Here is a 26,722-nt window from a genome sequence, read left to right on the forward strand (position 1 = left end):
TTAGCTGTTAAAATTTTCCTCTTAAACCAACCATGAAGCAGTTATCAGTAACAGAACATTATGACCTATATTAAACATCCTTAAGCCTTTGCAGACATGAAAAGAAGAAACCTCAAGTGACAAATTCAGAAACTTGGAGTCCAAATGGATAAATACCAGGAAGATGTGAACTAAGACTTGACCAGGAGAAATTTAAGAAAAAGACAGGATTATTTTGGAAAATAGGACTAAATTACAAGGTACCAAGGAAGAATAGAGGTAGCTGAAAATTTAATATGTAACATTGAAGAAAATTGGCAGAATGAAGACAGAATAAAGCATCAGTGAGCAAGTGAGTGATATAGATGATAGGCAGAAAGATCCAACATACATATAACTGGAGTCCTTACGGAGGAAAAAAAACAGTGGGACAGCTAATATTTAAATCTATGAACTTTTCTTAAGTAAAGAAAGACTGGAATCTGCCTATTGATAGGGCACTCCAGGTACATGGGAAAATTGACCTGGAATGATGAACTCAAATGAATAGTCTAGTAAAACTTAAGATTTATAGGTAAAATAAGCACAAAGGAAAATTCTCAGGATCTCCATGCCCAAAAAATCATTATTTAAAAGGAAAGAAAATCAAATTGGCATCAGACTTCTCACCAGCAATATATAAAGCAATTCAATATTGAAGTAATATTTTCATGAAATTCATGGAATAAGAAATTTCATATTGAGCCAAGGTGCTCAGCAAGTATCAAGACTATCTATAAGGTTTCTTTTGAGAAATCAGCTGGTAGTCTTATGGGAACTCCTTTGTACATAACTGTCTCCTTTTCTCTTGTTGCTTTTAAGATTCTCTTTTTACCAGTAATCTTGGGTAATGTAATTATGATGTGCCTTAGTGTGTTCCTGTTTGGGTCCAACCTCTTTGGGACTCTCTGAGCTTCCTGGACTTGTATGTCTATTTCCTTTACCAGATTGGGGAAGTTTTCTTTCATTATTTTTTCAGATAAGTTTTCAATTTTTTGCTCTTCCTCTTCTTCTTCTGGCACACCTTATTCAGATGTTGGAATGTTTAAAGTTGTCCTGGGGGTTCCTAAGCCTCCCCTCATTTTTTTGAATTCTTGTTTCTTTCTTCTGTTCTGGTTGAATGTTTTTTTTATTTCTCATGTTCCAAATCATTGATTTGTGTCCTGGTTTCCTCCCCTTCACTGTTGATTTCCTGTGTATATTTTCTTTATCTCACTTTGTATAGTCTTAACTTTATTTTGCTTCTGTACTCAATCATTTCTGTAAGCATCCTGATAATCACTGTTTTGAACTCTGCATCTGATAAGTTGGCTATCTCCTCATTTCTTAGTTCTTTCTCTGGAGTTTTGATCTCTTCTTTCATTTAGGACATTATGTCTTTGTCTTGGTGCGTTACAAGCAAGAAGGGACTGGAAAGAAGTATTCAAAGTTATGAAAAACAAGCACCTACATCCAAGATTACTATCTCTAGCAAAGCTATCATTTAGAATAGAAGGGCAGATAAAGCACTTTTCAGATAAGGTAAACTTAAAGGAGTTCATCACCAAATGCTTATTATATGAAATGTTAAAGGGACTTATCTAAGAAAAAGAAGAAAATCAAAATCATGAACAGTAAAATGATAACAAATTCACAACTCTCGACAACTGAACCTAAAAAAAAAAATAAGCAAACAACTAGAACAGTAACAGAATCACAGAAATGGAGATCACATGGAGGGTTATCAGCAGGGATGGGGGAAAAGGTACAGGGAATAAGAAGCATAAGTAGTAGGTACAAAATAAATAGGGGGAGGTTAAGAATAGTATAGGAAATGGAGACACCAAAGAACTTATATGTATGATCCATGGACATAAACTAAGGGGGGAGGTACTGGAGGGAGGGGTATGCAGGGCTGGGGAGGTTTAGGGGAGAAAAAAATGGGACAACTGCAATAGCATAATGAATAAAGTATACTTTCTTAAAAGCCTAAAAACACTGTGGAAGAACCTGGGGAATACTACTCATTAGCCTTCTAGAGCAGTAATTGAAGTGCATTATATTTATTGTGGACTTTATTTCTATTATTACATTATAATATATAATAATTATACAACTCACCATAATGCAGAATTGGTGGGAATCCTGACTTTGTTTTCCTGCAACAAGATGGTCCCATCTGGGGCTGATAGAAGACAGTGACACCTGAAGTGTGTTACTTATGTCCAGTTTACTCCATAATCTTGTTTTGGTTGCTGTTAACTGCAAAAAAAAAAAAAAAAAAAAAAACTACTTCACAAAGATAAGATGATAAAAATGGAAGCAGGCTTTCCAGTGTTTTCATGGCAATCCTAGGATATTCCGCCTTGACTTTAACCCAATGTGTGGAGATTTGAAGTTGTGTCAAACATACTTTTAGATGACTGTCATTTGCAATCTTAAGCAGTTGATCTTCTAGCACAGACAAAGTGGATTCACGTGGCTTATTTATAATTTGGTCAAGGATCCATTCCTTCCCAGTTAGGGGTCTTTTATGGTTGGGAGGTAATGCTCAGACTGTTTCGAAAGCCGAGATAGGTGATCGTGCACCAGCTGGGAGAAAGGAGGCCCCGGCTCCGTCTCTTCCAAAATCTCTGTTAGTGTTTGAAACATGTCAGAAATCCCAGTGTTCACTCGTTGCCCCATAATTACAGTTTGGGTTCGAATGCAGCCAATTTATCTGCCAACCTGAACACAGTTGTCCTTCTCCCCTGAAGTGACAGATTTATTCATTGAGCAGGTTGAATACGTCACACAAGTAAGCATGTTTGGTGACCCATTCTGTGTCCCCAACACGTGCTGCCAGTGATGTCTTTTTTCTGAAAGAAATGTCTGCAGTGGGTCAGCGATCTACCTTTAGAAACATCTCACTTCTGTGTGTTAGAGAAGACGTGTGTGCTCTGCATCCATCTCCTCACACAGCTGTGTTGATAGACGTGAATTAAGGGCATGGACTTTGTAAATGTGCTCGATAATTTTAGTCATATCCTACAAAACATTAAACTCGGGTGACATTTTTCGGCCAGGCTGTCCGGCCTTTCTTTGTGGATGACACAGTGTGTAGACTCACATTCAGAGGCGACCTCTTTGACCCGAGCACTGTGACCAGAAAGCCATCTAATCATGGCAGCTGCCCCATCCCTGCATGTACTGACACAAAATGACCAATTCAGTTTTCCTGATGTGAAATCATTCAAAGACTCGACCAGTTCTGCAGCTGTGCTGTTGGTTGGCAACAAAAGTGCACATGACACATCCTCACGAACATCACACAAAAACGAGCGTTGCCCTGTTGTCAACATTGGTAGACTTGTCGGCCTGGGTAGCATACCACAGTGACTCATCAGTCCTCTCTGACAACTGTGCCTCTATATCCTCTGCTGTTTTATCACTTCGTCTAGTTATGGTGCTCGCCAAAAGAGGAACACGTGCCACCTTTTGAACTGCAGCGTCTCCTGAAAGTTCACCACAGATGTCCTTTAGCAGCAGGCAGGATCAACTCCACCAACAGTAAAGAGCTTCTTAGCTTTGTGGTTAGCGACTAAGAATTACAGTCCTAGTGCAGATACATTTGGTGAAGTGGTAGCCTTCAAAAATTGCTTCTGTTCTTTGTGCTCACATTTTTTTCCTTTTGAAAAACTCCAAAGGTTTGTCTTTTAATGCAGGGTGCTTGGTCTTCATACCGCAAAGCAGTTTTGAAGTTTTCATGGCTGAGTTGGATAGCTGGTCACCACGTATTATACAAAGTGGGCTTGGAGAATGTGAATCACCTGTTGCAGTGAGCCCATCATTTCAGTAGGACTCTTGGTATTTTCTTTTAAATGCAACTTTCTTTCTGTTGCAGTCTTAGAGTCTTCTGCTGTCTCATCATTGAGTCTTTCCTCCTTTTCAAAGAAGCTCTCCAGCAACGTTTGTTTTTTTGTCATTTTGGCCATTGTTAGCATGAGGGCTTACTGAAAGTGACCCAGAGAAGTGCACAGTGTGGAAAGGAGGCACAGATGAAAGTGGTAAATGAAATAGGGGGCAGGTCACATGTGGACTAAAATAAGTGTCAGGTTCTGACTTAAAGCCTGCCACCAGACACAGCTCTACAATTGAAGTACATCAACTTGTCACTATAAGCCTGCCACCAGATGTAACTTAATTGTCACTTGCCAGTCACTGATAGGGTTTCGATATGAGTCTGCAAGCAATCGATTTCTTATGGTCTCTGTGTAGTCAGAGCTCCCAGCCAATGATAATCAGTATCTGCAGCCGCTCCCCAGCACTAGCATCACTGCCTCACCTCCACCTCAGATCCTCAGGCATTAGATTCTCTTAAGAAGTGTGCAGTCTAGATCCCTCACATGAGCAGTTCATAGTAGGGTTCACACTCCTATGAGAATCTAATGCCACTGCTGATGTGGCAGGAGGTGGAGCTCAGGTGGTAATACGAGCGATGGGGAGCGGCTGTGAATGCAGATGAAGCTTCACTGGCTTGCCTGCTGCTCATCTCCTGCTGTGTGGCCTGGTTCCACAGACGATCCATGGCCTGGGGCTTGGGGACCCCTGTTACGGAGGAGTCTGCTAAACTCATGCTGCCCAGTACAGCATCCAATCTCTGACATGACTGCAGGCATATGCAATGAGGTTAGTCTCAATCTAGGTGTGCTTTAAGCATAAAAATACAGGGTCTGGCACAGATAACATCCCTTTTATTACATATAAATCTTTTGTTACAAAATTCTAAGTGTGTAATTCTGTAATGTAACAGTATCACACTCAGGCATATCACATGACATTTTAGATGGAATGTTCAAATTGCTGTCCACCTCCTGTGAGACGTTCATGTACCGTCCCGACCACATTCAGTGGCATTACTTTTGCCTGACCCTGTACATGGTAGATTTCAAAGATTAACTACCAAAAAAAGTAAAATATATCATTAATAGTATTTAAAATATTGATTACATACAGAATTTCATTTTTTTTAAATTTTATAAATTATATATAAATGCTTGATTTCTTCTAGTATGGATAGTGGCTGATTGAAGTAAGTTTAAGGATTGTGCCAGCGAGTATAATATGATGGAAAGTGCAGCTTAGAAACAAAATTATTACCATCATAAATAAAATACAATTGGTTTATTCAGTGTAGAAGAGGACATTTAAAATAATGAACATTAAGATTATTGTTCTACAGTTAAATTCTAAGTAAGAAACAGTAAATATTCTGTGTGCTTAGTGAAAATCAGAAAGAAGGGTATATATCCAAATATATTCATACCAGGAGTTTATAGAAAAGGGATCATGGAAATTATTGAATCTGATTGGATGGTGAGAAAGGCCACCTGTAAATTTCTCACAGGCCACGAGATTAATAAACAGAAGCAAGAATTAACTGTCATACTGGGTGCTGTTTGCCCTCTGATACACTTTAAAAAACGTATATGTGGAACGCTTCACAAACTTGCATATCATCCTTGAGCAGGGGCCATGCTAATCTCTGTATTGTTCCAATTTTAGGGTATGTCCTGCCGAAGTGAGCACTGACATGCTTTTAAGCACTATACTTCATAAGAGCCCCCTCCCGCAAAAAGTTCTCATGTACATTCTCCAGAAGGAGATAAGCCTGTATTGGTATTTGCAGTTGTGATTGAAGCATTGGCCGAGGATCTGGATTTTCTAACGTTAGCTGATACGTGTTACTGTTTCTGCTTTTAAGTTTGCTACATTAAAAAAAAAGAACTTATGTTCCTAACAGAGTAAACTAAATAAGAGAAATGTGATTTTAATTGGTGCTATATGCCAAATATATACTGAAAAAGATCTACCATCCTCTGCCCTAGCTGGGTGGCTCAGTTGGTTGGAGTATGGTCCTGTACACCAAGGGGTGGCGGGTTCAGTCCTGGTCAGAGTGCATACCGAAGACACCCAATTGATGTTTCTCTCTCACATTCATGCACCTCCTTTCTTTCTCCCTTTCTCTCCTTCTAAAATCAATAAAACATATCCTCAGGTGAATATTCAAAGAAAATCTACCACCATCAACATTTATAGTACCAATACTGACTTACTGTCACTAAATAGTACACTTCAAGTTATTGTTGAGGGACAAGTGATTGATGTGTGTTAGTGTGTCTTTCTAACATTCTTTTTCAGCAGGGTTCCATGTAACTGCTTCTATAGCTTGCTGTGGGTCTTTTGTGGCCATGTACTTGATTGATGGTAACTGTTTATCTAAACAAATAAGCACTAACCCAATGTGCTGAATGTGTCAAAGAATATGAGCCATGCAAATTGGACTTTTAATTGGAATAACAAATTGGAAGTGAATTACTATTAGCATCTGAATAAAATTATATTTTCAACAGAAAGGTATAATTTGATATGTAAAGGAGAATGGTATAAGTAGTAAGTAGACTGGTTAAATTAACCTGTTTTCATTATTTTTGCTGTGATTATAGATGTTTGAACCTGATATTAAAAGTATGGGTAGTATCACATTTCTCTTTATCTTCTGTTGTACTTGATAGTACATGACCATTGTGTTTCTTCAAGAAAACTTCTTAAACATGGTCTAATGCTTCTACTTCTACATCTTATAATTCAGATTTCCTGAGTACCCATTTTGCATTATTAAAGAAGTATTGAAGTTTCACCATCAGGTAGCTTTGGAATCTATAAATGAGACATTTGAGGGGAAAAAAAGTCAGCGAATTGTTTTTTTCTACTAGAAGCTTATATGTAAGATAATGTCTATTCTTGTTATAACTATTTGACTCTGTTATGTTCAATAATTTATTGATATATATATATAGTATAAGATGAAAGTCTAATTATATATTTTTTCTACACTCAGTTTCCCAGCACCATGTGATCATTTCATCTATTCTTTATTGGTTGATAAGACTCCTTTTATATATAATTATTATTTAATATAATGGGTTGAGTTTGGGGGTTTTATTTTATTCCATTAATCAGTCTGTTATTGTGCTGTAGCCATGCTGTTTAATTATGGTAGCTTTTGGAGGACATTACTCTTTACAAATCTATCTCAAAAATTTTTATTTTCATGGGTTTGTTATATCAGAGAAATAGTGGAAATACTTGTCACGTTGCTTAAAAATCCTGTTGGAATTTCAGTAAGCTATAAATTAATTTGGAAAGAACCAAGAACTTCTCAATATTTTGTCCATCAATCTAAGAAGATATATTTTAGTTTCTTTTATTTGTCTTCTTTTATGTCTCAATTAGATTGTGTGGTTTGTTTCATATGCTTTCCATACATATCTTATTTAAAGTATTCTTACGTATTTTACATTTTTTGGTGGTTACAAGTGAATTTTTCCCATTGTAACTTTTAAGTGGTTATTTTTAGAGATCATTTTGAAAAGCTATATTGATTTTTTTATACATTTATTTACATCTAACTCCCTTCTGAACTCATTTATTAGTTAAAATAAAGTTATAGCTTGGGTTTTCAAGTCAGACCACCTACAAAGTGATATTTTTCTTTCCTTTTCATGACTATTGTTGACTTATTGTGCTGGCTTGAACTTCTGGCACAATAGAAAATAAAAATGATATGAATAGTATCTCATTTTAGTTTCTGATATTAATGGCAGCCCTTCCAATGCTTTACCGATTCAATATAAGACCTCTTGATTTAATATCAAAGTCCCTTTTTGTGTTAAAATAGTCCTAATTAAATAGTGATTTTTTAAAAAACCAGGAGTATCTTTAAACCATAAATCCTTAGCCTAATCAATTAATATTTTAAAAAATAAATATCCACCATTTTTATTGTTTTAAGGTTTGTTTATAATAAAGTTATTTGTTGGGAGCATTAATAATAGAGGAACTTTTTTTTAAAACAAGTTTCTTTCCTTTTTTTAACATTTTATTTATTTATCTTTAGAGGGGAAGGGAAGGAGGAGAGAAATATCAATGTATGGTCGCCTCTTGTGTGTCCCCTGCTGGGGACTGGCCTGCAACCCAGGTATGTGCCCTGACTGGGAGTTGAACCATGATCCTTTGGCTCATAGGCCCGCACTCAATCCATTGAGCTATACCAACCAGGGCAGAAATTTCTTAAAATTTAGTAATATGTAACCCCCATAGCTTCAGAATTACAGTTAATAAAGCACTATTTTTTTTTTGTTTATAATTACAAGGTCATACCATATTACACTTTGAATTATGTCTATAGCTATAATTTAGATAGTTTTTGTTAGTTTGTATTATTTAACCCTGAAAATATAAACTTGATTACTTATGATATCTTTATTTCATTTTAATGCAGCTTTCCATAAATTCCTCTTAGTAAATTCATGATGTTATATTTTTGGCGTTTCAAGATTTAGTGAGAGATGAATATAAATTACTTTATAAATTAAAATTATTTGAACTACTTGGTGTTAAAGACCATTTTTAAAACTTTGTGGCTCTTGACTTCAGGGAAAGAATCTGTGACCACACCACTCTGGACACGCCCAGATCTCGTGTGATCTCAAAGGCTAAGCAGGCTCGGGTCTGGTTAGTACTTGGATGGGAGACTTAGGGGAAAGAAAAAATACTAGCCAACAGAGTTGGTAATTAAATTTTTCTCCTTTTGAAGATTTGATTTTATATAAATCTTAGTTAACACAAATATGTAGTTTACCTATTATTTTAAAACTAGAAGAGGTGTTATATGGGAGTGTGTTTTATGCTGAATTAATAAGTAAAAACAATTATATTTTTATTATTACTATAATTTTTATTTTTGAATTATGAATGTCTGTGAATATTAACGACCATCTGCAGAATTGTTGAAATAGAAAAAACATTCATAATATTAAAGACAAAATACAGAGTAAAAGATTATTCTTTACTTGAAGCAATCAAAGGAAACAGTAGCTAGGAAATGGAAAAGGTTCCAAATTAAGAAACACTTTCTAGAAGGACATTAAAAAGACATTGAAGAGCCCTGGCTGGTGTAGCTCAGTGGATTGAGCACGGGCCTGTGAAGCAAAGGGTTGCCGGTTCAATTCCCAGTCAGAGCACATGCCTGGGTAGCAGGCCAGGTCCCCAGTAGGGGGCGCATGAGAGGCAACCACACATTGATGTTTCTCTCCCTCTCTTTCTCCCTCTCTTCCCCTCTCTCTAAAAATAAATAAATAAATAAAATCTCAAAAAATAAAGACGTTGAAGAAATGTATGCCACATCAGAAATATATCTTCTTAACTGAATATAAGATACTATGAAGTTGGCCAAAAAGTCCGTTAAGTTTTTTCCATAGGATGACTCTAGTAGTGCTTAGTTGTCTTTAACGTCACTTGAAACAGTTTTGTTAGATTGTATTGTGAGAGCTGTCATATCAGCGTGCATTTTTAAATCATCAAAATTGGTAAATTTTTGTGTAGCCATTTTAATATTGAAAATGGAAGAAAATGCGCAACATTTTTGGTGTATTAGGCTTTATTGTTTTGAGAAAGGTGAAAACACAACTGAAACACAGAAAAAGATTTGTGCAGTATGTCAAGGAGGTGCTGTGACTGGTCCAATGTGTCAACAGTGGTTTGTGAAGTTTCTTGGTGCTATTGATATTTTGGCCAAATAATGCTTTGCTCTTGGGCCGTGTTACACATTGGAAGCTGTTAGCAGCATCTGGCCTCTGCCCACTAGACGGGAATAGCAGGAGATAGCCGACATACTGAAAATACCCAAATCAATAAAGTTATTGGTGAAAATGAAAGATGTGTCTTTTATTTTATGGAAATAACTAAATGGACTTTTTGGCCAAACCAATAGAACATTGTGTGCTAAGACCTAGACTGAGTCCATACATCTCTTAAATTAAAATAAAAAAAAAACAACTATGCTTTTTGTAGGCTCATTCTGGGGCTTAACACAGTGAATATTAAAAAGTAGGTCATGAAGCCCTGGCTGGTGTAGCTCAGTGGATTGAGCATGGGCCTGAGAAGCAAAGCTTCGCCGGTTCAATTCCCAGTCAGGGCACATGCCTGGGTTGCAGGTCAGTTCCCCAGTAGGGAGCATGCGAGAGGCAACCAAACATTGATGTTTTTCTCCCACTCTTTCTTCTTCCCTCCCCCTCTCTCTAAAAATAAAGAAGATATATTTTTTAAAGTAGGTCATGAAGAACCTCAGTTAAAATCAATGATAGATTCCTGTGTAGAAGGTTCTAATACATACTAATGGTGTCATTCCTCACTAGCAGTTATCCCAACATATGACTTTTATGCCACACAATCCATTTTGATATCGTAGTGAAATGCATATTCCATTTGTGATGGTTACTTTTATGTGTCAGCTTGGCTAGGCCATGGTGCCCATATAGTTGGTCAAACAGTATTCTGAATATTTTTGTGAGGCTGTTTTGGGGTGAGATTAATATTTAAATTCATCATGTCTGAGTAAAGGAGATTGCCCTCCATAATGTAGATGGACCTCATCCAGTCAGTTGAAGGCCTGGATAGAACAAAAGATTGACCTTAACAAAGAGCATCCCCTCCCTCACACCCACCCCACTGCAAGAGCAGGAGATAATTCTGTCTGCGTACATCCTTCAGATTCGACAGCATCACCAGCTCTTCCCTGGTTTTCCAGCCTGCCCGCTCTCCCTCCAGATTTTTGATTTGCCAGGCTCCATAACTGAGAGAGCCAGTTCCTTAAAATGTCTCATGTATGTGTGTGTATATCTGTCTGTCTGTCTTTATGTCTATCATGATTTTCAGTCCGTGTGCCTCAAGAATTCTTAAACCGTGCAATACCTATTTAATGAGGGGCACTGACTTCTTTTCCCTTATATTGTCAAATTTAAAAAATGACAACAGCTAACACAATAAGAGCCATCTACTGGGAATGAATCAAAATTATACCTGTTTTTTTCCAGATTGGCACAAAGAAAATAATGTTTTTTTGGCGTGCCACAGAATTTTAGTGGTGAGTTTATGTGTGCCATGAGATGAAAAAGGTTGAAAATTGCTGATCTAGAGATAGCAATTGATCTATTGTATATACGCCCCATAGGTTCCATTTCTCTTGACAACTCCAATACACTACTACTCCTAGAAAAGAGGATCCATTATCCTTTTTAACAAATATTTCGAAGTAAGCACACATACATGTCACATAGATATTATGGATTAGACCCAGAAAGATTGTGTGAACGTTGATAGGGCCTTTGATTCAACCAAGGCATTCTTTTCCAAACACTAAAAAGATACTGCCTACAATGAGAACCTTGTTAAAGTGTGATCCACAGCTTAGCACATCAGCATCCTCTGGGAGCTTATTAGAAATGTAAAGTCTTGGGCTCCACCTAAAACTACTGAATAAGAACCTCTGGGAATAGAGCCCAAGTATTTGAGTTTTAGCAATTCCTCTAAATTTTATGAATCCTAGTTTACAAAAACATTGGTCTGAGACAGTGATATCCAGTGGAAATATGTGAGCTACACACCATAGTTTAAATTTTTCTAGTAGCCAAGTTAAAAAAGGTAAAAAGAGCCCAGCCCCGCTTGGCTCAGTGGGTTTGGGCATGGTCCTGCAAAGCAAAAGGTCACTAGTTTGATTCCCAGTCAGGGCACATGCCTGGGTTGCAGGCCAGGTCCCCAGTTAGGGGCATGTGAGAGGCAACTGATGGATGTTTCTCTCCCTCTCTTTCTACCTCCCTTTCCCTCTCTCTGAAAAATAAATAAACTACTTTTTTAAAAAGGTAAAAAAGAAACAAATGAAACTAAGTTTAGTAAAGATTTACTTACATGTTATCACTTCAACATGTAATCAACATAGGAATTGAGTCATTTTACATTGTTTTTTTTCATACTAAGTCTTTGAGGTTATAACTTACCTCAATTTCAGCTAATCACATCTCAGGTGTTCAGTGGCCACATGTGGTTAGTGGATAGTGTACTGGATAGCTTAGGTTTAGAACCATGCCAGAGGGATTCATGAACAAAAAGCATCAACATGCATATTATTAGAGTTACTCAGAGCACAACGCAGTATAATTAGTTCAGTTTGTTTCATGTAAAGTAACCACTTCTAGTGTCTTCTAAAACAGTTTTTATTTTTAAAAAGCGTGAAGGGGATTAAGAAATACAAACTGCCAGTTATAAAATAAGTCATGGGATGTAATGTATATAGGCAATAATATCATAATAACTGCGTACTGGTTACTAGATTTACTGTGCTGATCATTTCATAAGGTACATAAATGCCTAATCACCATGTTGTACAGTAAACCTAATATTGTATGTCAACTATAATTTTTTTAAAAAATTCAGTCAGTAGTTGAAGAGTTGACTGTTTTAAAAAGCTGAATAAAGTACTAAAGTCAGACCATTTCCTATTGCCTTGTATTCTTTTATTATTATTCCTTTTTACTTTGTCAATAAATCAAATATGTACACTCCTGTCAGACACGGAACATACTTCTATTACAGTATTTATGATAAATTATAATTTTACATTTATTTATCAGTCTCCAACATAAAGTAATGAGCTCTGAGGACAGGGACTAAATTTCTGCCATTATGAGGACATAGCACTCAGTGTATGGGACATACTGAATAAATTCTCAGTGATGAATATATAAATAAATGGGACCTGAAGATGGAGAGATAGGCAGTCTGGATCTTCACCTCATCAAAGTATGACATGACAGCACGAAATGTTCCAAATCTGACTTTAAACTAGGTATTTTAACATCTGACCAAGGCAGTATGACTTGACAGTATGAACTCAGCTGAATACTCTAAAAACCTTCTAATGGGTCCATGTACAGTTAGTAGTAAGTGGACCTTTTCTTTTTAACTCTAGACATGAGTATTTGATGTGCAGGGACTTTCACTCCACCTAAATGTGCTTGCTATCTCAAATCTCAAAGAAATATACAGATATGTTGTTTGCTTTGCAAGTAGTGTTAAAACAGCCCAAATTTCCAGGTGAATGTATCTGACAACAAAAGTCACTGTAAGTTATTAACTTTTTTTTTAAATAGAGAAAAAGGATTCTGTTATATAGCCCATTATATGGATATTACCGTAAAAAACTATACCTAAACTTTACCCTACTAAAAACATGAAATATTTACATTTCCTCAGTAATTAGTTATTTGTTATAAAAGAGTAAAATGACAGTGCACCACCTGGCATATAATAATATGGCATAAATATGACTGAAAATGTGGCATATAATGTGTTTGGCCTTGGTGTTTTCCATCAAGATCTTATTTTAGGGCAAATAGAAAATAAAGTATTAGGTTGGCCAAAAAGTCCATTTAGTTATTTCCATAAAATAAAAGACACATCTTTCATTTTCACCAATAACTTTATTGATTTGGGTATTTTCAGTATGTCGGCTATCTCCTGCTATTCCCGTCTAGTGGGTAGGTGCCCAGGGTGCTGCTAACAGCTTCCAATGTATAACACGGCCCAAGAGCAAAGCATTATTTGGCCAAAATATCAATAGTACCAAGAAACTTCACAAACCACTGTTGACACATTGGATCAGTCACAGCACCTCCTTTACACACTGCACAATCTTTTTCTGTGTTTCAGTTGTGTTTTCACCTTTCTTGAAACAATAAAGCCTAATACACCAAAAATGTTGCGCATTTTCTTCCATTTTCAATATTAAAATGGCTACACAAAAATTTACCAATTTTGATGTTTTTTTAATGCACATGACAGCTGTTACAATGCAGTCTAACAAAATTGTTTCAAGTGATGTTAAAGACAACTAAGTGCTACTAGAACCATTGTATAAAAAAACTAAACAAACTTTTTTGCCAGCCCAATAAATTGTGTGAGGTGAGTTCATTGTTTTAGATGCTTGTGATTTTTTCTTCCCATAGTTATGTGTTATAAATCTTTTCTCATTGTGCTAGAGGAATAAACAGAATGTTTTCATTTGGCTCATTATAACTTAGTTATGGTTGTTCATCTTTTTTTTCTGATGTGTGCCTGTGGGAGGAATAACATAAAAGGCAAGGTAATTTTTTACAATGATTTCTGAAGGTTTATGGGACATTTGTGCATATGCTTGCTCTTGAAAATTATAATCTGTCTTGATGAGCTTAATGAAAAGTGAAAAGTTTAGTCTCCTCATGAACTAGTTATTGGTAGGTATTTCTACAAAAAGACTTTCATTCTTGATGAGAGAATTCTTAAAATATAAGACAGTCTTATAAGCTCAGTTCCCTTTTTTCTATTAAAAGTGATTACAACTACCATAACATCAATAAATGTAACTGAGTTGCTCCCTCTTTAGTGTTCTATAACAGTTTATTCATTCCTCTGTTCGACTTATTTAAGTATGTATTTGTATATCCTGATTTCATTTATTCAGTTATGAACTCCTTCAAGGGCAGGGTAATTGGACACCACCGTGTATTTGGTACCTTGCCTTGGAGAGTTTAGGTAGACAAGTAATAGATAAATTTTAATAGAGTATAATACATTGTATAATAGAGTTGATAACCAAAATGTTCGACAAACAGAGGTGGATTCAACTCTTAGTTGTAAGAGTGTCTCAGAAAGTGTCCTAGAGGGACTGACACTTCACCTAGTCCCTGATGGATAAAATAGGTGTTTTGCAGGCATACCGTGCTTCTCCTTCTGCCTGTCTTCTCTCCAAACTTTTGATAATATCCACCATTTATTTTCCACATCTCAATTCTGATAGCTTTCAGCTGCCGGCAAAAAAATTACCATCATCATCATCATCATCATTGTCATTGTCAAACAGTGGTATAGAATGTGCCCAGCACAAATTTGAGGTATCTGACCTCAGTTTTTAAATGCTTTTACATATTTTTTCTTTGTGGAATAGATATTTTCCTTTACTGCTTGTTACAATATGCTTTGCTATCTTTTAAACTTTAGTTCCAGTGTTACCTTGTTAATGAAGATTTCCATGATCTTCATGGAGCTATACCAGGGAGGCTGATATAACCTCCACAGTGATATCAGTCACATTGAATTGTGATCATTTATTAAAGTCTGTTTTTTACTAGACAGTTCTCTGAGGATCTGACTTATATCCTCTTTATCTTATATTCCCAGCACAGTAGGGACTCAGTACTTTTTTGTGTGTGATCTTATCCACTCCCAAGTTTTCAACTACTATATAGGTTCTAGTAACTCGCATACAATTACAAGATTGTGTTTGAGTATTGGGGAGGGGGTGATTGTGATGAGCAAGATCAGCGAATACTGGATTTTGAAAACATAGTGTACTTTATTCAGTTAATGTGAGGACCCAGGTATTCTGGGAAGAACATTCAAACATTGGAAGCAACATACACAAAGTCACAGTGGTGGGAGAAAACCTAGTTTTATTAGCAGCTGAAAAGTGTGGTATGCCTAGCAAAAAAGAAAAAAAGAAAAGGTACATTCAGGGAAGATGATAACCTGGAAAAGGGAGTGAGAGGTCAAATTATGAAAGACGTGTGCCGTGTATCTTAGTCTACTTGGGCTGCTATAACAAAAAAGTCTAGACTGGATGGCATTTCTAACATCCAATCTATGGAGACTAAGAAATCCAAGATCAATGTACCTGATGATGTGATATCCGGTGAGGTGTGCTTCCCGATTCATAGATAGCTATATTTTTGCTGGAACCTCACATGGTGCAAGAACCGTGGCATCTCTCTGGGATTTCCTTTTGTAAGTCCACTAATCCCATGCATGAGGACTCTGTTCTTATGACCTGATCATTGTCCCAGAGGCCCCACCTCCTAATTAGTATCGCATTGAGGGTTAGATTTCAACATATGAATGGGGGGGGGCATACACATTCACTCTGTAGCACCATGCTAAGGGGAACCATTGAGGGCAAATGAAAATCAGGTTTTTATTTTTAGAAGAGATCTATGGTAGGAGATTTAAAGAAGGGTTGGAGGATAGCCAGCAAGAATTTTAAAAAAGGGTGTTTTTTTCCTAAGAAACAGGAGTTAAGGATAGTTTACATCATAGCTAAGTTTAAGAGTGAAGGAGCAAAATATTTGCACTCTGAGACCAGGAAAGGGTATCTGTTGACAATGATGGAGAATATGTTAATGTTTAGAATAACTGGCTTAGGAAATGTGACCGGGAAATGACTATAGTTAAATAAAGCATTACTGAACATTGGAGAAGGCCCAATTAAGATTGTAAAATGTGAATTTATTTGTGGTACTAGCTAACATATTTAATAACAAAACATTTTAAAATTAGAAAACAAGACTAAATATGTGGCTGGATTTGTCCACTGTCAGGGATTGAGTGACAATGTGAAAAAGAGTTTTAGGAAACTTGCTGAAATTACTGATCATTTTATTCAGAGTAGGTAGGGATGAAATGAATCATGGAGAGGGCCAATAGATTGTGAAGGAAGAAGCTGAAAGACCAGAGGTTTCAGTGAGGGTAAAAATTGTTCAATAATAGAGAAATAAAATATGTGATAGCAAACTGTGATCAGAAAGTAATTTCCTAATTTAAGCTTTTGACCATGGAGCAGTTCTGCATGATCGTGGGGCCCTGGCATGATCGTGTTATTAAAAGTCAGGGAATGTGAGGCCAAGTTATTAACCGCTTTGCATAGATTCATAATTCAGGTTGCTAGCAAGTGTTGGAGGGGAGGAAAAACCTAAGCACAAGCTCCAGTGTATTTTGATGGTTGTCAGAATACTAGTGATGAGAATGGGGCAAATAGAATGTCACCAGATGGTAGGGAAATGAGAAATTGTTCTTGAGTGAAGCGAGAGGACAAATGGTTCACAAAAGATATTTTCAGCTAAGAAAATACCAACCCAAGCTCTAAACTTTGAGTCTTGAGGGTAGAAGGTAAAGAAGAGAGAGCTGAGTGCTGTTTGAGAGCAGTGGAAGGAGGAAGATAGAGTTTTGGGAGTGGCTGGCATTTGTTTACAATAGTTTAGAGATCCAAAGGGCACAGTAAAAAGGGGTTCACAGGTAGTTCTGAAGGGAAGGTTCTGGTCTAGGGAGGGTACCAGCGCATGGGAAAGTTTTTTAACTGACCAGCTCACAGTTATTCTTGTTCCAGTTACTTTGCCTGTATGGCTTGGGAGATTATGGTCTATTTTCTCACTTAGGATCTTTTCTCATCCTCTCTTCTTAAGAAAGTGAATTCTTTTTTTACTAATATTATTTTCTCTGTTCTCCTGAAGTAGGTACTGTTAACAGACCTCCTTCATACTTTTTCTCTTATTATTTCTGTGAAACCCTGCCTTCTCACTTACCTTAGGACATTTTGCCATGCTTTCCCCCCTGTTGGTTTTGTAGAATTTAAATTTGGTATTTGTCTTAGGTATTGCATGGAGACCTAAGCTGTTATTGCTCTAGTACCATTGTATTTTGTAAATCCAGGACCAATTTGAAAACCTTTCAGCATTCATTTTACGGTGCTACATATTATCATTCTTTTTTTAAATTTATTTTTAATTTTTTGATTTTAATTGTTCAAGTACAGTTTTCTGCCCTTTACCCCTAACCAAGCCCACCCCCCAGCTCTCCCCACCTCCCTCCTGTCTCCACTGCCCCCCCCTTGTTATTGTCTGTGTGTCCTTTATACTAATTCCTTCAAACCCTTCCCCTGAAATTCCCTCCCCACCTTCTCTGGTCTTATATACTACTATTCTGCAGTCTGTGTAGGGCATTCATTATATCTATCAAACATCTCCAAGCATCTCTGAATTGGGTCATTTTGCCAGTTCTTTTAGGTTCCTAAACACAATTCCAATGTGTGGGAGGAGGGGGATTTCCTCACACCAACAACAAGCAATGCTCTGGACACTAGGTGGGTGTCCCTACAATTCAACTTAATTCTGACACTTTCTGCCTGAAGACAGCATCGAATTCCACAGGCCAAAGGTCCAGCCTTGCAAGATGGCTTCTGCCCCCATGTGAGATGCATTGCTGTTATTTGTCCTCTGTCCAGTGGTCTATAAATTGTAGGTTCCAGTGATACTGTAAGCTATTTAACTATTTCTTTTTGCCAGGCTTACAGTAGTGTCAATTTTAAGTGACTGCTTACTCCTTTTTTGTCTGTGTATCCTTTTGTTTTCCTGGAAAAGTGGAGTAAGTTTTTTATCACATTGACTTTTTTACATAGAGTTATATATTTCCTTAAATGGGTTCCTTGAATCACTTTTTTTTAAAGGTTCTCCATTGGGAATAATTTGTTTGGGAAAAGCTTTGTTTGAGAAACAGTGTATATTCCTGTAGGCTTATAATAAACATAAATAAATTAAGGTCTTCAAAGAATCCTACTGAATTCTAGTGCCAAATCTCTTTAGCTTTGTGTACTTCATGTTTTTACCCCAAGGTACTTCACAGGAGGGAGATGGGTCTTTTACTGAAAATATTCCTTCACTGTGTTTTACGGTATTCTCATTCTTTTGGTATGAAGCAAGGAAATCCATATTTACTATAGAAATTTTTAATAATTACTTTGAACTTCTAGGTGAACAATTCTAGTTATATACTTGTCTATAATAATTTTACCACAATTATTAACACAGTTCCTCCTGGTATTTATTTTCTTAGTAAATATCTTTCTTTTATTTTTTTTAACCATAACAAGACTTTATGACCTAGTTACTGATAGTGTCAAAGAAAATAGTCAAACTGGCAGATCTCCTTGCTTATTCTAGTGATGATTTCCAAACACATAACTTCTCTGACTCCCACAGCTTACATTATTCTTGGAATTGAAATGACTGGAAGGCTATCAAAATCACTTGTAATTTTATAAAATGACTCTCACAACTTAATCTTTTAGTAAGACCTGTTTTAGATAGTGTATCACTGTGTAAAATGGGTCCTTGTTTTGCCTTCTTTATTTCATACCTGCATACATCCTTTTTCCCCCTGCAACTTATGTTCCTTTTATTTGTTTAAAGTTCTTGTTGGGAATGAAAATGGGTCTCAAGTGACAGACACATCATTTTATGTATCTCCCCTGCCCATTTTTATATAGTTTAGGTTTTTTTCTAGAAACATTAATTTCTTATTTTCTTGCCCTTATTTTAATCTTATACCCAGTATATTTCTCTTAGGTGTTTTGAATCTGTTTTAAACCTGCTTCACATTCTTTATACTCATTTCCCATTCTCTTCTTCAATTACTGCCTCAGTTTACCTATATCAAAATATTATACATCCCTTTATCGCCCATTTGCCTCTCTGTAGTTCCCACTTCTGCAGAATATGTTATATAGATTTTTTTCCACATCATAACTTGGCAGATTGAATCAAGGTATTCTCATCACCATATATCTTCTAAATAACAGTTATGGTAGGAAAATCAGTGGACTAGTAATCAGAAAAGCTAGATTCTTGGGTTTTTATAATATGCCCTTATTTATGATATGAGGAGAGCATGAACTATTACGTTTACCTCACATGACCTGCTTTGAAAATGAAGAGATAATATGTTTGAAACTATTTAAAATTTTTTTGGAAATGCTTTTGATATAAATTTAAGATAGAGATTTTATGGTAGGCAGATATCAGTCAAGTACCTTTAAATGATGACACTGAATCTAAATAGGAATTTGCTAAAGTGGCGGGTGGGAGTAGCATTTCAGATGCAGAACACTTATAGTAAGGCGGTATAAAATAAGATGAGGAATTTGGATTACTGTAAGTATTTTAGTGTGACTAAAGTGTAGGTTATTAATGGAGGGGTATCAGGAGGCAGGGTTGGGAAATATTATGGATATTCCTGAGTGTTTAATTAAAAGTCATGGAGAGAGGCCAGATGGAGTCTGAGAAGGAAGAAGCTACGTTAACCTCCTCCCAGGAACAAACTGGCATTACAACTAAATGATAGAAAATTCACCCTGAATTACCAACTGAACACTAGTGGAGAGAAGCCTAATAACCAAGAACTTATGGAAGAAACCACACACTACCACAGCAAGACTGGCAGCAAGTATGGAGGTGAGAGAGGGCTGGCTGGGCCCTTGTGGGAGGCTGCTGAAGTACGAGAGGGATATTTCAGTGGCTGGGTGTGTCCTCCTGAGAAGTGTGGGTTCTGAACCCCAAGCTGGACTCTCTAGCCTGTAGCACCAGAGTCAGGAAAGGAACCCAAGAAACATCTTGCTGTGAAAAGCAGTGGGGCTGTCCACCAGGGAGAGGTGACTAGAGACACAGAGAGCCTATTAAATGATCAACATGCGAAATTTCATTTGCAGCCACTTACCCTAGGTGCCAGCAGAGGGAGGGCAAGGTGAAATAGAGTCATGTGAGGAGAGTCTGGAGCTGGTTGCTTCAGGATCCCTGTGCTGAGTCATTCCCTGTAGTGCAGAGGCCATCTTTCTTGGCCAGAGCAGTCCCCTCCACGTGGCATCAGCCTGGGGGAGAGCAATAGCTCCTTCTGCAGAAATACCACTTGCCCCACCCTGTAGAGCTTAAGCCTAGATGCTGAGAAGTACAGCTAGAGGTTATTTCAGTGATTAAGCCTAACAGAAAGCCTGCAAATAAAGATAAGTCTCTGGGAGGTCTGAGACTTTAGTGGACCTTTCCACAGACACAGTGCTAGTAAAAGCTGGCCTTGTGCACTCTTTGGTTCTTTCTGTACACACTCAGGACTAGCGGGGGAGCCACAAGCTATGGATTGCTGCTAGTTCCAAATAGGTTGTTCAGGGCCAGTCACAAGCAATATCTGACACAGGCCTGAACCTGGAGTCTTTGCAGATCTACATTATATGTAGAAACAAACACAAAGAGGCAGGCAAAATGGGAAGACAAAGAACAGAACCCTAAATGAAGAACAAGAGAATTCCCTGAAGGAGAACTAAATGAAATGAAGGCATGCCATTTATCAGAGAATTTAGAGTAATAATTACAAGGATACTCAACCCCATGAAAAAAGACATAGAAACCATAAAAAAGGACCAGTCAAAAATAAAGACTGTAATATCTGAAATAACTGATACACTGGAAAGAATAAACAGTAGATTAGAGGAAGGAGGGTATCAAATCAGTGATTTGGAAGACAAGGTAGAAAAAAACACCCAAGCAGAGAAGCAAAAACAATTAAAGAAATGAGGAAAGTATAAGAAACCTTTGGGAAAAATGTGAAGCAGAACAACATCTGTGTCATAGGAACACTAGAAGGAGAAGAGAGTAAGTAAGCAAAAGATTGAGAACCTATTTGAAGAAATATTGGCTGAAAACTTTCCTAACTTACTCAAGGAAAAAAAAAACATACACAAGTCCAAGAATCTCAGAGACTCACAAACAAGATGGACAACCCAAACAGATGCCCACTCCTAGACACATCATAATTAAATGTCAGAGATTAAAGAGGAGAATTTTAAGAGCTGCAAGACAAAAGCAGTTACCTACAAGGGAGGTCCCATTAGACTGTCATCTGATATTGCAACAGAAACATTAGAGGCTAGAAAGGATTGACATGAAATACTCAAGGTGATGAACATAAAGCACCTACAACCAAGACTACTTTACCCATCAAGGCTATCATTTAAAATTGAAGGAGAAATAGAGGTTTCCAGATAGCAAAAGCAAAAGGAGTTTGTTATCACCAAACCAGTACCATTGTTAAAGGGCTTGCTTTAAGAAAAAGGAGAAAGAGAAAGAGAAAAAACAGAAGAAAATAGTTAAAAAATAAAATGGCAATATCTGTATACCTATCAACCACTTTACATGTGAATGGCTTAAATGCTCTAGTCAAAAGACATAGGGTAGCTCAGTGGATAAGAAAACAAGACCCATATATATGCTGTCCTCAGGAGACCTACCTCAGAATGAAAATACAAACCAAAAGGAAAGTGACAGAAAAAGGTATTTCATGCAAGTGGAAAGGACAAAATAAGTTGGGGTACCAGTACATGTATCTGACCGAATACTTTAAAACCAGGGCCAATAGTAAGAATCAAAGAAAAACACTGCATAATGAGAAGGAATAATCCAAGATGATATAACCCTAGTAAACATTTATACACCTAACATAGGAGGACTTAAATATGTATGGCAAATTTTGATGGACATAGAGGGGAGAGATCAACAGAAATACAGTCATAGTAGGGGATTTTAACACCCCTTTGACGTCAATGAATAGATCTTCCAGACAGAAAAATCAACAAGGAGACAGTGGCCTTGAAGGACACACCAGAAAAAATGGAGTTAATTGATTTCTATAGAGGATTTTATTCCAAAGCAACAGAATACACATTCTTTTCAAGTGCCCATGGAACATTTTCTAGGATAGACCATATGTTAGGACACAAAACATGTCTCAAGGATGAAATCATAACTAGCATCTTCTCTGGAACTAGAAATCAATCAGAAGAAGAAACCTGAAAAATATACAAAGATATGCAAGCTAAAAAACTTGTTAATAAATAATGAATGGGTCTTCATTGAGATCAAGGAGGAAATCAAGAGACCTTGAATCAAATGAAAATGAGAACACAACAACCCAAAATCTGGGGGATCCAGGGAAAGCAATCCTAGTAGGAAAATTCATAGCATTGCAGGCCTATCTCAAAAAGCAAAACAAAAAATTCAAACAAATAATCTAACATTACAACTAAAGGAAGTTGAAAAAAGAGCAACAAAGTCCAAAGTGAGTAGAGGGAGGAATAGTAAAGATCAGAGCAGAAGTAAATGAAATAGAGTCTAACATAAGATACGAAAGATCAATGAATACAACAGCAGGATCTTTTAAAAGATAAATAAGATTGACAAACCTTTAACTACACTAATTACAAAAAAATAAAGAGAAAGGACCTAAACAAACCGAATCATAAATGAAAGAGGAAAGAAAAACACCTCTCCTTCTCAAACTACTCCATAAAATTCAAGAGGAAAGAAGGCTTCCAAGCTCATTTCATGGGGCCAGTATTATCCTGATTCCAAAACCAGATAAAGACACTACAAAGAAAGAAAATTATAGGCCGATATTCCTGATGAACATAACCCTCAACAAAATATTAGCAGCCTGAATACAGCCATAGATCAAAAAGGTCACACACCATTAACCAGTGGGATATATTCTGGGAATACAACATTTGTAAATCAATAAGTGTGATACCACATAAGCAAAATAAAGGATAAAAACCATATGATCATATCAATAGATGCAGAAAAGCCATTTGATAAAATCCAGCACTTATTTATGATAAGAACTCTCAGCACAGTAGGAATAGAGGGAAGATACCTAAACATAATAAAGTTTATATATGACATACCGATCACCAGCATCACATACAATGGCCCCAAACTACAATTGTTTCCTGTAAGAGTGGGAGCAAGACAGGGATTTCCACTTTCACCTCTCTTATTCAACATAGTATTGGAAGCCACAGCAATCAGACAAGAAGAAGAAATAAAAAGCATCCAGAAATGGAAAGAAAGACGTAAAACTGTCTTTATTTGCAGGGCACATGATATTCCACATACAGAACCCCAAAGATTCCACCAAGATACTACTACAACTGGTAAGTGAATTCAGCAAAGTAGTAGGATACAAAATTAATGTCCAGAAATCAGTTGCATTTTTATATGCCAATAATGAACTAAGAGAAAGGGGGATTAAGTAAACAATCCCATTCACAAATGCTTCAAAAATAATAAAATATCTAGAAATAAATTTAACCAGGGATGTAACCAAACTGTACTTGAAAAATTATAAGACACTAAAGAAAGAAATTGAAGATAAAAATACTGTAAGTGGAAACACATACTGTATTCATGGATTGTAAGAATTAACATCATTAAAATGTTCATACTACCTAAAGCAATCTATAGATTCAGTGCAATTCCTAACAAGATATCAATGATATATTTCACAGAACTGGAACATATTTCAAAAATTTATATGGAACCATAAAAGGCCCTACATACCTGCTGTGATCTTGAGAAAGAAGAACAAAGTTGGAGAAATCAAACTTCCTAATATGAAACTATGCTATAAATTCATAGTAATTAAAACAGCAGAATACTGACATAAAAATAGACACATAGATTGATGGAACAGAATAGAGAGCCCAGAACTAAACCAATACCTTTATAGTCAGTTAACATGCAACAGAGGAAGCAGGCACATACAATTGACTAAAGATAGTTTATTCAATAAATGGTGTTGGGAAAATTGGACAGATGTGTGCAGAAAAGGAAAAATAGACCACCTTCTTACAGCACACACAAGAATAAATTCAAAGTGGATTAAACTCTTAAATGTGAGACTCGAAACCACAAAAATCCTGGAAGAAAATATGTCGCAGTAAAATCTGAGACATTTCTTGTAGTAATATGTTATCTAATATATCTCAGGAAAGGAAACAAAAGATAAAATAAAGAAACAGGACTATATAAAACTAAAAAGTCTTTGCACAGCAAAGGAAACCATCAACAAAATAAAAAGACAACCAACAGAATGGAGGAACATATTCTGATACATCTGATAAAGGGTCAATATCCAAACTCTATAAATAAGTTATAAAACTTAACACCAAAAGAACAAACAATCCAATTAAAAAATGGCAAAGAACGTAAATAGACACTTCTCAAAAGGGGACATATAGGTGGCCAGTAGACATATGAAAGGATGCTCGATGTCACCAGTATCTGAGAAATGCAAATTAAAACCACAATGATATATTCTCATACCCATCAGAATGGCTCATCAATAAATCAGCAAACAACATGTGCTCATGAGGATGTGGAGAAAAGGGAAAATTTTTACACTGTTGGTGGGAATACAGACTGGTGCTGCCACTCTGGACAGCAGTATGGAGATACCTCAAAAAATTAAAAATGTAACTGCCTTATGACCCAGCGATTCCACTTCTGGGCTATTATCTGAAGAAACCCAAAACAATTAAAAAAAAACATAAGCACCCCTATGTTCGCCAAGATGTGGAAGCAGCCCAGGTGTCCATCAGTAGATTAGTAGATAAAACAACTGTGGGACATTTACACAATGAAATACTATTCAGCCCTAAAAAATAAGAAAAATTTTACCTCTTACAACAGCATGAATGGACCTAGAGAATAATATACCATGTGTAGTAAGCCAGTCAAACAAATGCCAGATGATTTCACACATATTTGGAATCTAGTGAACAAACTGATCTAACAAGCTAGAGACAGACTCAGAGAGAGCAAGCTAACAGCTTGGTGGTGGGTGGGCAGTTAGCAGGTGGCGGGACTGAGGAAAAAGGACTCTTGGATATGGACAACAGTGTGGTGATTGTGATAGAGGAATAAATGGTAATGGAACAATAAAAAATGAAAGATAAATTTTAAGAATGTATGGAAAATCATTAAAAGATGTAAAATAAGGAAGGACATAAAATTTCCATTTTCAGAAGTTTATTCTGATATCTTTATGGATCAGGGCAGTGGGAAAGCTGGAGTTAGGGAGACTCTTGAGGAGTCCATTGCATTTAATAATGGTCAGAATTCCATTGTGTTGGAATTCTATGCAGCAGAAAGAAAAGAGGAGCTCCTACCCTTTGCAGCAGCTTGGATGGAACTGGAAAGCATTATGCTGAGTGAAATAAGCCAGGCGGTGAAAGACAAATACCATATGATCTCACCTTTAACAGGAAGCTAAACAACAAAACAAACAAGCAAAACAAAAACAACGACACTGAAATAGAGAACAGGGGGACAGCGACCGACCAGAGGGGAGAAGGGAGGGAATTTCAGGGGAAAAAGGGGAAGTATTTACAGGAACTAGTATAAAGGACACATGGACAACAACTAAGGGGGGTGGAAATGGGAGGGAGGTGGGGGGCACAGGCGGATGGGCTGGGATGGGAGTAAAAGGCAGAAAACTAATTGAAAAATAATTTAGACTTCCGCCAAGATGGAGGCATAGGTGGAGACGCCGTGCTTTCTCACACAACCAAGTTTAGAGACAAGGAAATATTAGCAACAGGAAACACAGTCAGAACACAGAAAATTGAACTTTTCGGAAGTCTGATAATAACAAATTCTTCAGCCTGACCGGTAAGAGGAGCGAAGCCAGCAGCTGGTGGAGCGGGGTTGCACAGGAAAACGCGGTCAGACGGACTCAGGCACGCGAATCCCAGGCCCAGGGTTGCAACCAGTGGACCCAGTGAACGACCCAGTGAGCGACTGGCAGACTCAGCGAGGGCGCAGGGCCGGGGTTGACTGCATTCGTGCGCAGATAGACCGGCGGGGGAGTGGGCAGTGAGACCGAGCAGGACCCAGAGGGGGCCGCCATTTCCCTGCTCTGACCCCGCCCCCACATACAGCGTCACAACCCAGCAACCTGGGCAGCCCTACCCTGGTGAACACCTAAGGCTCTGCTCCTCATACTTAACAGGTGCGAACACACCAAAAATGGCCCAAGAAGATCTCAAAGCCCCAGAGCCCATAAATCTAAACGACGAAGAAATAGCAAAACTTTCAGATGCATAGTTCAAAACACTGGTGATCAGGATGCTCACAGAACTGGTTGATTTTAGTCACAAATTAGAGGAACATATGAAGGCTAAACTAATTGACATAAAGGGAATTGCACAGGAAACCAATAGTGATGAAAAGGAAACTGGGACTCAAATTAAGGGAGTGAACAAGAAGGAAGAAAAAAAGGCCAAACAGGAAAATACGAAGAAACAAGAATTCAAAAAAATGAGGAGAGGCTTAGGAACCTCCAGGGCATCTTTAAACACTCCAACATCAGAATTATAGGGGTA

General features: G+C 37.1%; 1 protein-coding gene and 1 non-coding gene across 4 annotated transcripts in view; one reads left to right on the top strand and one right to left on the bottom strand.

The window, feature by feature from the left end:
- RAP1GDS1 (Rap1 GTPase-GDP dissociation stimulator 1) overlaps positions 1-26,722 on the top strand; it is a 147,461-nt gene that overhangs the window by 21,354 nt on the left and 99,385 nt on the right. The gene's annotated exons all lie outside the window — the stretch shown is intronic.
- On the bottom strand, positions 5,462-5,565 carry LOC119046534 (U6 spliceosomal RNA). Its single transcript, XR_005082006.2, has one exon. It is a non-coding gene; the product is annotated as a U6 spliceosomal RNA (small nuclear RNA).

Source organism: Artibeus jamaicensis, unplaced genomic scaffold, assembly GCF_021234435.1.
Source record: "Artibeus jamaicensis isolate MK-2021 breed Jamaican fruit bat unplaced genomic scaffold, CSHL_Jam_final contig_452, whole genome shotgun sequence".
NCBI lineage: Eukaryota > Metazoa > Chordata > Mammalia > Chiroptera > Phyllostomidae > Artibeus > Artibeus jamaicensis.